Source organism: Arvicanthis niloticus, chromosome 15 (genome assembly GCF_011762505.2).
Source record: "Arvicanthis niloticus isolate mArvNil1 chromosome 15, mArvNil1.pat.X, whole genome shotgun sequence".
Lineage (NCBI taxonomy): Eukaryota > Metazoa > Chordata > Mammalia > Rodentia > Muridae > Arvicanthis > Arvicanthis niloticus.
Window position 1 is genome coordinate 35,905,714 of NC_047672.1, and position 12,456 is coordinate 35,918,169.

Below are 12,456 nucleotides of genomic sequence, written 5' to 3' on the forward strand. Positions count from 1 at the left end.
TTTTTCCATCCAGTGCAATTTGTGGTGGGCATATATTAGAGAATATGTGATTTTTAACGGAAACACTGTCAGCCTACTAAGGCCCACACCCCTTAAAGAAAACTGAATGTGTCTCCTTACAAGTTACCAATTACAAATAGCTTTTCAGCTGGGTGTGGGACTAAATGGCTACCTTCTTTCTCCGTTCTGCTGTTTTGTTTTGTTTGAGTTTGCCTGAATCTTGTACATCTTCTCATATCCCTTTAAATTCATGTGTGTCTCTAAGAAACACTTTTCCTTGAAGTTATTCACCACATCCAGCTCCTACAATCTTTTGCCCACACTGCCACTATGATTGTTGAGACTTGGATGGAGGGGATGTAACACAGGTGTTCTGCTGAAGGCAGAGTGCTTTACAGTTTCTTTTGTACACCTTGACTATTTCTGTGTTAACTACCATCTAAATGTAAATAGAAACATCTCTGTTGAGGGTTGAAAGATGCACTAATCTTTCTGTACATGGCTAGTGTTGGGTTTTAGTACCCTGGATAAGGCAGTGCTGCATATTTTATATACCAAAGCAGACCTGGCCTCTAGGTTCTGCTTAGTCAGATCTAGATCTATAGATCACTTAGTCTCTATTTGTCATATCCTGACCACCCCCAAGCCTGAACTCAGCATAGGGTCTGAGCTGCCCTTTCCCCAGAGGTTCTTCCCTTCATAATCCAGACATTTTGGTCCCTCCCCTCCCCTCCCGTCCCTTGTCCCTTCCCCTTCCCCCTCTTCTCTTCTTCTTCTTCTTCTTCTTCTTCTTCTTCTTCTTCTTCTTCTTCTTCTTCTTCTTCTTCTTCTTCTTCTTCTTCTTCTTCTTCTTCTTCTTCTTCTTCCTCCTCCTCTTCCTTCTCTTCTCTTCTCTTCTCTTCTCTTCTCTTCTCTTCTCTTCTCTTCTCTTCTCTTCTCTTCTCTTCTCTTCTCTTCTCTTCTTTCTCTTCTCCTCTCCTCTCCTCTCCTCTCCTCTCCTCTCCTCTCCTCTCCTCTCCTCTCCTCTCCTCTCCTCTCCTCTCCTCTCCTCTCCTCTCCTCTCCTCTCCTCTCCTCTCCTCTTCCCTTCCCTTCTTTTCTCTTCTCTTCTGTCTCTACACTCACACATGCATGCCCCTTTCTCTGTCTCTCCTACGTCCCCTGCCTTTCCCCATGGCAACATCCTTGGTCTTGATCTTTGTGGCCAGTGAACTTGCCCACTGGAGTGCAGCTTCCCAATAAACTTCCTATTAATATAATCTGGCCTAAATTGGCTCACTTCATTGGTGGCAGAGCAAAATCCTATCAGATAATTCCTAAGGAGATGGTTTAATATTATGCCTAGCAGAATAATACTTATGGATTTTTCCCCTAGGGTTTGTGATCTGTCTAATCTGTAGTTCTTGACTCTAATATCAGTGACATATATGTGTTTTATCTTTTGGAACAAAATTTAAAGTTATCCAGAATGTAGTTGTTTAATTTCATGTTGTTTGTGTTAACATTGTACCAGCATGTATATCTTGCCAGACACGTTGTTACTGTAGCTCATGGGTCTCATACCTGGGAAAGATAGATGATTAGCTTCTCTTCCTATAGCATGCACAGCACTTTCTAGTACTAGGAAATGTAGCCATTAGGCATGAAGCTTCAGGTGAATACCAGATTGACTTTTGTCATGTTTTCTGATTCAAGTGCACAGTACCTGAAGCACTTGGACCTTACTATCAAGTTCTGAAAGCACCCAAAAGCATTGGAAGTCACCTGTAATTCTTAGGGGCTGGGGTGGGTCTATGGAATGTCAATCTTCAAAAACTCAAAAAAGAAGTAACCCATTTCTGGCAAACAACTTCCTATACATTATCCTGTAGTGTCCAGTGGAGTTGATGGTTATCCCTTTATAGGGTAACCTCACTTATATTCTTTTTGTATATCCTGTGAAGGCTGTAAAGTAGGAGATTTCCATGCGACTCTTTTTGAAAGGGCTTTAGTATTGTTTATGCCTTCACTTATTCCTTTTTTTTCTTTCTTTCTGTCTTTTTTTTTTCCCCTAACATTCCTACTCCTTGCCCCATTTAATCTTTCTGTGAAGTGGAAATTTTTGATTTCTTTACATAATTTTTTTCTGGAATCTGTCTTATGAGAGGGCATGTGATATTTTGCTGAAACAGGCACATGAAAGGATGTGTAATGTTTAAAAGAATATAAATGGAACCCCACTAAGTGAGAGAAGGCTCTTGCATTGCTATGCCATGCAACACTTCACTGGTTTTCACTTGTATTTGCTGGTCTTCATTAGTCTTCATGCCATTGAGAGAAACACACTAAAGAACTTCTTATGGTATTCTGGCTAATTCTGGCAGCTTCTGCTGACTCGTGCTGATTTGGTGAGGTCTTGCTGTTTCTGCTGGATCATGGCACCCTTACTGATTTGTGTCTGGTGTTTGCTATTGAACTAGATTTTTGTTATCCTGACAAGAAATAGTGGAATTGCCCCAAGGAACTACTTCTAAACAGATCCACAACACCCTTTTTATACTAACAATTTTTCCTCTAGTTAGTGGGCTAGAAGGGAGATTGAATGTTTAAGAATCCTAAGTAAAGTAGGTTTTGAAAAAAATCTAAACATACATTGATGCTCCATTATTCCCTTTCTTAATTCCTCAATTCTTCATACCACTCCAATGTTTGTCCTCTTGTTTGAAACCTACCCCAATACTAGTTCCTTGCTTATTTCTTGTCCTCCATGTATATCAAAATAAAACATGATATCTCTGATTTGTGTGTGTGTTAACTCTGGAATCTTCAAATATATGTGTTTTATTTGAAACACCCCACTTTTATATCAGTAGTTATTCAGCATTGTAAAAGTAAAATGTGTATTTATAGCAATTTTTCCTTGTATTTCAAAGTTAGACCACTAAATGCATTTTGGGGGGAATTTTTATCTACAAAACTATTTGTGCTACATGACTTAGGGCACTATAAATTTGTAATGTATGAGGTGCTGTGGACAGAATGAGTTTGGCAAACATTGGATATTACTATTGTTTTCTCCTCACTCCTAGACATGCATTCTCATTATCATAGAAAAAAAAAAAGGAGGAACTTAATTTTGTTTCTATTGAAAATGACCTTGTGAGGACATCATATTATTCATATGGGAAAGAAAGCACACTTCCCTTTGGTTTCAAAGGGACTTGAGATACCTCCCTTGTGGCCTGCTGTTTAAAAAACAGACTTTGGTTCTTGTAAATGCTGCCTGCACAGCTGTTTCAAATAAATCTTTATAAAGAGTTTTCTCAAAAAAAAAAATCTATTTGCTAAGTCGAAATCAGGGTGATTCCCCTCTTTTACATAACAATTGTATATAAAGAGATATCTGTCAGCCCTGTGAGCTCTGATTCTGTTGCCTGAATAACCCCTGGGACAGTTCTGAAGATTTTGGCTGAGATTAACCTACAAAGACACTATCCTACATCTTGTTTCCCCATATCCTCCCATCTTGGATCTCATCCCAGTTTCTGATGTAAGCTAGCAAAATGTTGAGTGTCTTTAGGGAGATATAGTAAGCTCAATGCATAATCTACCTCTACCACTAATGTACTAAACTTGCATTTAATGTGTCTTCGAGTAAAGAAAAGCTCTCTGTGCCAAATTTCATTTATGTCTCAGAAAAGTATTTTCTCAAATCTGATGAATTTTTGGATAAATTAAATTAGTTCATTTGAAAAATGCAAACAGTTTTGCATTTTTAATAAAAAAGTTAGTAACTGATAAGATTTTCTCAAAATGGCTTCAGACATGGCTATCTACACTATCTTTTGTATTATAAACATAATAGTATATATTTTATCTGTATATAAATCTATAATCTATAAATATATACTATATGTTTATATTTTACCTAACTATACATAACATTCATATATTTTAGAAATATGATTATATATTTGTACAAGATTCTGAGTAAAGCTTAACTTTCATGAGATGGGCTTTTTCAAGTTTTACAAGTTATACAGAAAGATGGAAATATACACAGCATTATTTAGCCATTTGAAATGAGAAAATTGCTTACAAAAGAGATACTTTTAGTACTTTTCAATCTAATTTATCTTTTTGTATGTGTTAGGTAGAGTTTTTGAACTATATCAAAGTTTTAATAATAAGCTATTATACTATAAAAATAATGCAAGCACAGAGAGTTCAACACAATATGATCTTTCTTTTTGTAGAATCTCAAGTATTTAAATTCATAGAGATCGATATTAGAATGTGGCTAACATATATTAGGAATGAGTGGCAAGGACCCAGGTAAAAATGGTATAAGATACCAAAAATTAAGCTATACAGGAGGAATAAATTAAAGATATTCATTCCACAACATGGTTTATATAATTAATGGTATGGTTTTGAAAATACTAGATACAAAGTATTCTCATCTAAGTGTAACTTTGTGAAGTAATGTCTATAATAATTGGTAAATCTTAGGAACTCCAATTTATAAATAGGTATTTTAATGCCTTATGAAATTTTGCATGTAGATTTGCAATACAAACATAACTGTTAAAATAATAAAATACGGGTAAATTTTTTCCATGTATAATTTTCTTCTCAACCAAGTCCTTCAAGTCTTTCAATTTGAATCTTCCATGTTGTACTTCCAGACAGACTATTCTGTGAAATTCAAGTCTCCAAAAGTTCAATTAAGATCAAATGTTCTCATGTAAAGGAAACTCAGGGACAAAAATGTGGAGCAGAGACTGAAGAAAAGGCCATCCAGAGACTACTCCACCTTGAAATCCATCTTATCCACAGACATCAAACCCCAACACTATTGCTGATGCCAAGAAGTACTTGCAAACAAGAGCCTAGTATGGCTGTCCTCAAAAAGGCTTTGCCAGCACCTAAGACAGATGCAGACAGTCACAGTCAAACATTAGACTGAGGCTGGGAACCACAATGGAAGATTTAGTGAATGAATGAAGCACTTGAAGTGGAATGCAACCCCATAAGTAAAACAACAATATCAACCAATCAGACCACCCCAGATCTCCCAGGGACTAAACTGCCACCCAAAGAGTATACATGGGTGGATCCATAGCTCCTGCTACACATGTAGTAGAGGATTGCCTTATCTGGTATCAACTGGAGAGGAAGTGCTTGGTCTTGTAGGGCCTTGATGCCATCCCCCAGTGAGGGGGATACTAGAGGGGTGAGGCAGGAGTAGGTGGGTGGGTAGGAGAGTAGTGTCTTAGAAGCAAAGGGGAAGGAGTATGGCATGGGGAGTTTGCAGAGGGGAGACTGGGAAGAGGGACAACATTTGACATGTAAATAAATAAAATAATTAATAAAAAGAAAAGTTCAGTTTGATGTAGCATCTCATATTATTGAGTTTAAATTACATTTCCAAAATAATGGAAAAAAGATCAAATGTCAGCTACTTTGAAAATGGCTACCTGCATGTATTGGGGATTCATCGAATATGAAGTACTGGCTTATGAAATATTAAGAATCATTAGGCAAAGATGTTGATTATATTTCTAGCCTAAAGAGTACTTATGCCTCAATAGAAAGTCACAGGAAGGTCATGAAGCATTTAACTATCAATATGCCAGGAGTAATATGAAGAATGACTATAGAAAATTGCACATGATGGACTAAAGGGCCTGGAAATATGGCAGATTGTTTAAGAACACTTACAACTCTTAGAAAGAATGTGGGTTCTGTTCCCTGCATCCAAATCAGGTGACTGACAACTGCCTGTAACTCCTGATCGAGAGCATCCTAGACACTTCTGGTCTCTGGAAACACCTGCACTTATATAGTATATGTAAAAACTTATGCAATTTCATATGCATAAATAAAAATAAAAAATGCACCTTTTAAGGAAGCTTAGAATTAAGAACAAAATTACAGAAAAATGTTATTATATTATTAACATGACTCTAAAGCATTTATCTTCAAATGAGATCAGATAAAAGCTTTGTAGGCAATATTTTATGATTTAAGTGTGTTTAAAATGATATTTTTAAGTGTTTATGTGTATATGTGTGTGTATTTGTATGTGTGTGTATTTGTATGTGTGTGTATGTGTGTGCTTCACAATGTGGAAACCAGAAGTTATCACTTAGTGATTTACTCTATTGCTACCAGAGAGGATTTGAGATAACATATTTAACTGAAACCCTAGTTTCTCCATTTTGATGGTATTAAGTGGCCATTGAGTCACTGGTCTACTTATCTCCTCCTAACACAGTGTTAGGGTTGTAGACATTTAACACTATGGTGGTTTGAACTAGAATAGACCCCATAGGCTCACATATTTGAATATATTGTTCCCAGCTTTGGACAGCTTAGGAAGGATTAGGAACTATGGCTTTGCTGGAGGAGGCGCATCATTGGCAGTAGGTTTTAGGTAATAAAAGCTTGCATCAGGCCTATTCAATCTCTTTCCTGTCTCTCTTTCTTTGCCTTCTCCCCCTTTCTCTCTGCTTCTCTTGCCTTTTCTCTTCCTCTCCCTCTCCCTCTCCTCCTCTCCATCCCCCTCCTCTTCCCCTTCTGCCTCCCCTCCCCCTTTTACTCCCCCTCTTCTTCTTCTTCTTCTTCTTCTTCTTCTTCTTCTTCTTCTTCTTCTTCTTCTTCTTCTTCTTCTTCTTCTTCTTCTTCCCCCCTTCCCCTATTCCTTCCCCTTCTCCTTCCTTATCCTTCTTCTGCTTCTTCTGTTTCTGCTTTTTCTATCTTGTAGATTAAAAGTAAGCTCTCAGTTACGGATCTAATACCATGTTCATTTATCATTCCATCTCCATGTTTTTCACAATAATGATCATGAACTATAGGCAAAACCCAAGTAAAATATTTTTCTTTACTTGTTTATGGTGTCTCTCTACAACAATGGAACAGTAAGTAAGATCTTCAGCACACTTGGCTTTTGTGTGGGTTTTGAGAATCTGAACTTAGGTTCTCTTGCTTGGTTGACAAATACTTTAATCATTGAACCATCTCTCTAGATACTTGAATTATGAATTCATTTTATATATATATATATATATATATATATATGAAAAACATACTTTGACTATGTATTTTAGCAAATTCATTTATAAATAAAACCATTTTTATTAACTTTTTGGAACTACAATTAAGAACATATATAATTTCATTTAGACCTTAAAGACAGTAGTTGCATCAAGACTATATAAATACCAAACTTCTGGTATTGAATTATTTTGTTTCCATTTTTTCTGATGTTTGATTTTAATTCATGTAACTGTGGGATATAGTTTAGGTAGTCTAATTTCTATGTTGTCATTTATATGATTGATGAGCCTGAATTTTGATGTAAACCATAGAAATCCAACTAAGGTAATTGATCATTCAGACACACATTATTTACATATATACACATGCATGCAAACACACACAGATATGTACATACATGCAAATTATTGAGAAAATGTAGAGAGGACATTAAGTTGTCAATAGAGTGCAAACATGATGTATTTTGCTATTACGGGTAAGTAACTGTTAATATATATCTTCTTATATCCACCTAGGAAGTTAAGGATCTATGCCATTGTCATTTCCACTGCACATTTGTGGTAACTGGGCTACACTTACATAAGTTTATAATATTATTTCTTTGCAGATAGGTTATTGACTTGATGGACTTTATATACAGAGACACCTAGATTATGATCTACATGTTTTATATTCATAAAATAGACTACTCACAAGTTTAGTAATTCTTGAATGAGCAATGCTATAAGTAGTTTGTATATTTAGATGACTGGAAAATAGATAATATAGAAGATAATTCATAATTTATCATATTTATTTCTAATAAAAGTAATAAATAAATCATGTGACTATTTTATCCCATGCATAATATTCTCTCACATGATGTAGTATTGTGGTAGTTTGACAATGAATTATATTTTACATGTACTCTTCATATTGATTGTAGAAACATAATGAGCATGAAACATAGATTTATATACTAGTTGTGGTCTGTTGATGATGCATAAAAATAAATAATGTAAAAACAATCTAAAATATTTTTATTTTTTTGAGATTCAAGAAATAAATGTTGAATGTAAATTGAAGAGATAAATTGTTTTTCTTTTAGAACACTTGTAATTATATTAAAAGTTTTCATTCCTTTTTGTTCGCCAAAAAGTTTACTTTGTCTATAATAATTATTTTGAAAATACATATTTTCATCAAAATAAATGACTTTTAAAGTCTTAAAATGAAGGGAAATTATAAAAACTCTACAAAACTGTATAATACTTAATAAAGTCAATAACTACTTAAACTATTAAGAAAGGAAAAATGACTAATATCACCCATACCAATGGTGACCACTCCTTGAGTCTGTGTGGTAAACAACATTACCCAACCATGGATCTTATTAAATAAAATGTACCTAGGTTTAATTCTATAAAATCAAGTAGAGATTTGTTTTCTGTATAACATCAAGCACTTTATTGCAGATCCACAAATATGAAGTTTCATGAAATGTATATATGACCTTCAAAATGAGGTTAGGATTTAACGTTATTATATTTCAATTTCATGAAAGAATGCCATGAAAATACATAACATCTTGTTACTGCCTGGTTGTCAAGTTTGATAGGGCACTCATAGAAACAAAGCCTGCCTTCTATCACTAGAGTGCAAATGGATCTTTGTGGGTCTATAAAGAACCACTCAGAAGTGCCATGAGTGTGATAAGACAGCTTGGGTTTGCATCTGATTTTTACTTATTTTTACAAGAGTATATGGTTGTTGCTCAATTCTGGGCCATTTCATTTAAAAAACTGTGTGTGTTCTTTGTGAATATGGAATAAAGTAACGTTGAAAGAAAACTAGGAAGGAGCAGGGATTACTTAGTTCAGTTTTTGTGCTGTTAAGAGGCTTAGCACAGTCATCTGTGTGATTTGTGTGTCTACATGGGCATATAGAGACTACTAAAATATATAGATGGTTAGGGTTCAAGAGTTTCTTTGTCAGACAATTTGGAAAAGATCACATATAATAACATTGGATATTCACCTACTTGTAATTATGATGATTATGTGTTTTCTCAGCAGAATACAAGGCAAGCATATGACTCTCCTCAAATATCTTCAGAAATTGCCACCACCAATTCCATGGGGAGTTTCAGGCCTCACCCAAATAATCCACTCAAAAGAAGTCATAATAATTCTCTTAATGACAACTCTACATCATATACAGAGGCAAAATATATGCAAGTTATAAATCAAAATCATAATAAAGAATCAGGAACTTAATTTTTGTCTTGAGGGTCCTATATTTTTCCCCCAGTTTCAGCTTCATAATTACCTTTAAGGGTAAATGTGATATTTTTAATTTTTGTCATATAGTAACAATAGATTTAAGCCATCTTTTTTAGTGAATAATTTTAAAAATAGTATTGCACTTATCTTGCTGGGTTTTAAGATTTATTCTAGTATTGTACTGTATAATATTTTTTGTTGAATATTTTATTTACATTTTAGATGTTATCCCCTTTTCCCATTTACCCCCACCCAGAAACCTCCATCCCATCCCCCCTCCTCCTGCTTCTATGAGGATGTGCCCCTACCCATGCACCCACTCTAACCTCCCTGCCCAGGAATTCCCACATAGTGGGGCATCCAACCTTCACAGGACCAAGGACTTCCTCTCCCGCCTATTTTCATACATAAGTTTATTCCACTAATGACATGGAAAATTTGGCATGGAAAAATGAGAGAGTTGGCTTAATGGATAAATAATGGATAAAGGCACTTGTTCACAAGAATGAAGCATTGAGTTGAAATTCCTAGAACCCATGTAAAATCATAGAATGGTGCCATGTGCCTGTTACCTCAGAGTTCTTTGGAGTAGAGCCAGGTTAATCACTAAGATCACCTAGCTTCAGTCTAACTTAAAGTTGAATGACAGATCTGTTTTGAAAGAATAACATATAGATTGGTAAAGTAAGACATTACATATTAACTCTACAAACCTCACCAAATGGGCACATGTATTACACAGGTAACACACATATGCACACACACACACACACACATCCACACACATAGAATAGACTTCTGAAAATTTGTATATGCTGATAAATATGGCTTTTAATTTGTGTCAGTGTTAACATTTCCATTCTCTCACTGACAGAGTATACTCTCATTTCTCAGTACATCACTGTCATATATATATATATATATATATATATATCTCAATACATATATATGTTAAAAAATTATGTTTTCTTGCCCACTGTGCTACCTCAATTTTCTTTTGTACTGGTTTGTTAGTCCACACAATATGGATATTTCCCTAAGCTCTACACATATGTGTCTTTTCATCTTTTAAAAGAAAATATCAAATATTTCCCATTGTAATGTGTTTTCTTATATCAGTAAAACTAATTGTATTTTAGGGCATCAAATCTTGGCTATTATTTGTTCTTGATTACACAGATAATAGCACCATTGAAAATTTATTTAAAATTTATTTAAAATTGATTACGTGTGAAACTGTGATTTTAAAAAAATAATTAATAAATTAATTTAATAAATAAGTTTATTAATTCATTACATATTAAAAGAGTGAGTTTAGATTTACAAAGCATTTACTTTTAAGTGATTGGTATATCTTTTGAATTTCTTATTGAATTTATGTGGCATCTCTTTCTTAAGGTTAGGGAAGTTTTCTTCTATAATTTGAAGATATTTACTGGCCCTTTAAGTTGGGAATCTTTGCTTTCTTCTATACTTATTATTTTAGGTTTGGTCTTCTCAATGTGTCCTGAATTTCCTGGATGTTTGGGGTTAGGATTTTTTTGCATTTTGTAGTTTCCTTGACAGTTGTGTTGATGTTTTCTATGGCATCATTTGCACCTGAGATGCTCTTTTCTATCTCTTGTATTCTGTTGGTGATCCTTGAATCTATGACTCCTGATCTCTTTCCTAGTTATCTGGGTAGTCTCCCTTTGTGATTTCTTTATTGTTTCTACTTTCATTTTTATGTCCTATATGGTTTTGTTCAATTCCTTCACCTACTTGTTTTCTTGTAATTTGTAAAGGAATTTTTGCGTTTCCTCTTTAAGGGCTCCTACCTGTTTGTTTACATGTGTTCTCCTGTATTTCTTTGAGGGAACTATTTATGTTCTTCTTAAAGTCTTCTATCATCATCATGAGAAGTGATTTTTAAATCTGAATCTTGCTTTTCTACTGTCATGGGGTATTCAGGACTTGCTATGGTGGGAGAACTAGGTTCAGATGATGCCAAAAACCCCTGGTTTCTGTTTCTTATGTTCTTGAGCTTGCCTTTTGCTATCTGTTTATTTCTAGTGCTACCTTCACTCACTGTCTCTGACTGGAGCCTGTCTGTCTTGTTATCTTGGTTGTGTCAGAACTCCTCAGAGTCCAGTTGTCTCTGTGATCCTGTGATCCTCAGATTCTGGTTGTAATAGCTCCTGGGAGTTAAGCTGCTTCTGGGCTCCAGAAATCCTGGTGTGCCCAAGCTCCTGCGATCTTGTGATCCTATTATCCTATATTCCTATGTGTTAGAGCTCCTGGGAATTGCAGCCTCCTCTGGGTTTGGGGGGATTGAGTGTAGAGCTGGCACCCTAGGACTGCTTTGAGCACAGTCTCAGACTGGAAGGATCCCGTGCTCCTGGCCTTGAGGAAGTTCCTGGGTCCCCATGGGTCCCACTTACTCCCTGTTTTGGGGGAGGGGCGGTTTTGGGGCCGTCTCACCTACACTCATGGGAGTGTAGAGCTTCTGAGAGTCCAGCCTACTCTGGGTTTTGGGAGATTGGGTGTAGAGTTGATGCCTTAGGAAATGTTCCAGGAGCAGGTGTAGACTGGAAGGCCTTATTGAATTTCTTAACATCACTCTGAATACTGTTAGGTACAACACATGAAAACAGAGACACATTTTGAGTTCTGAACAATGTTTTGTTTTTTTACAACATAATTTATAAAACAAAATGTTTATAATTTTGAGTCGATCTTAATTCTCCAGTAGACCTCAGAATCTTTGAGCTTAGGATTCTCTTACTTGCATCTCCATAGTGCTGGTAGGGCAGGACTATAATCCCAGCACTATGGAGGTAGATGTAGGGTCACTGAAACCGGACTTTCTTCTCCCTAGGTGGGTACTTGCCCAATTTAGTTGCATCTCCAGCTATAAAATGTATAACACTGAAATCAGATGAAATAATGCCTGTCTCTTTAAATATTTTTACAGTGAAAATAATTTCTTCTAAATTTTGGAAACACGGAATGACTTAGCATCATGGATAGACCTCAACTGTAGAGCAATCCATCAAGCTCACGGGTACGTGAGGAAAAGCTCTCAATGGCTGACGCTCCTGGGTCTTCAAGTACCCAATACTTCAGAGATGGACATACCACCTCCAGGTTCAAACCGTGAATCTTAGTTTCTGTTG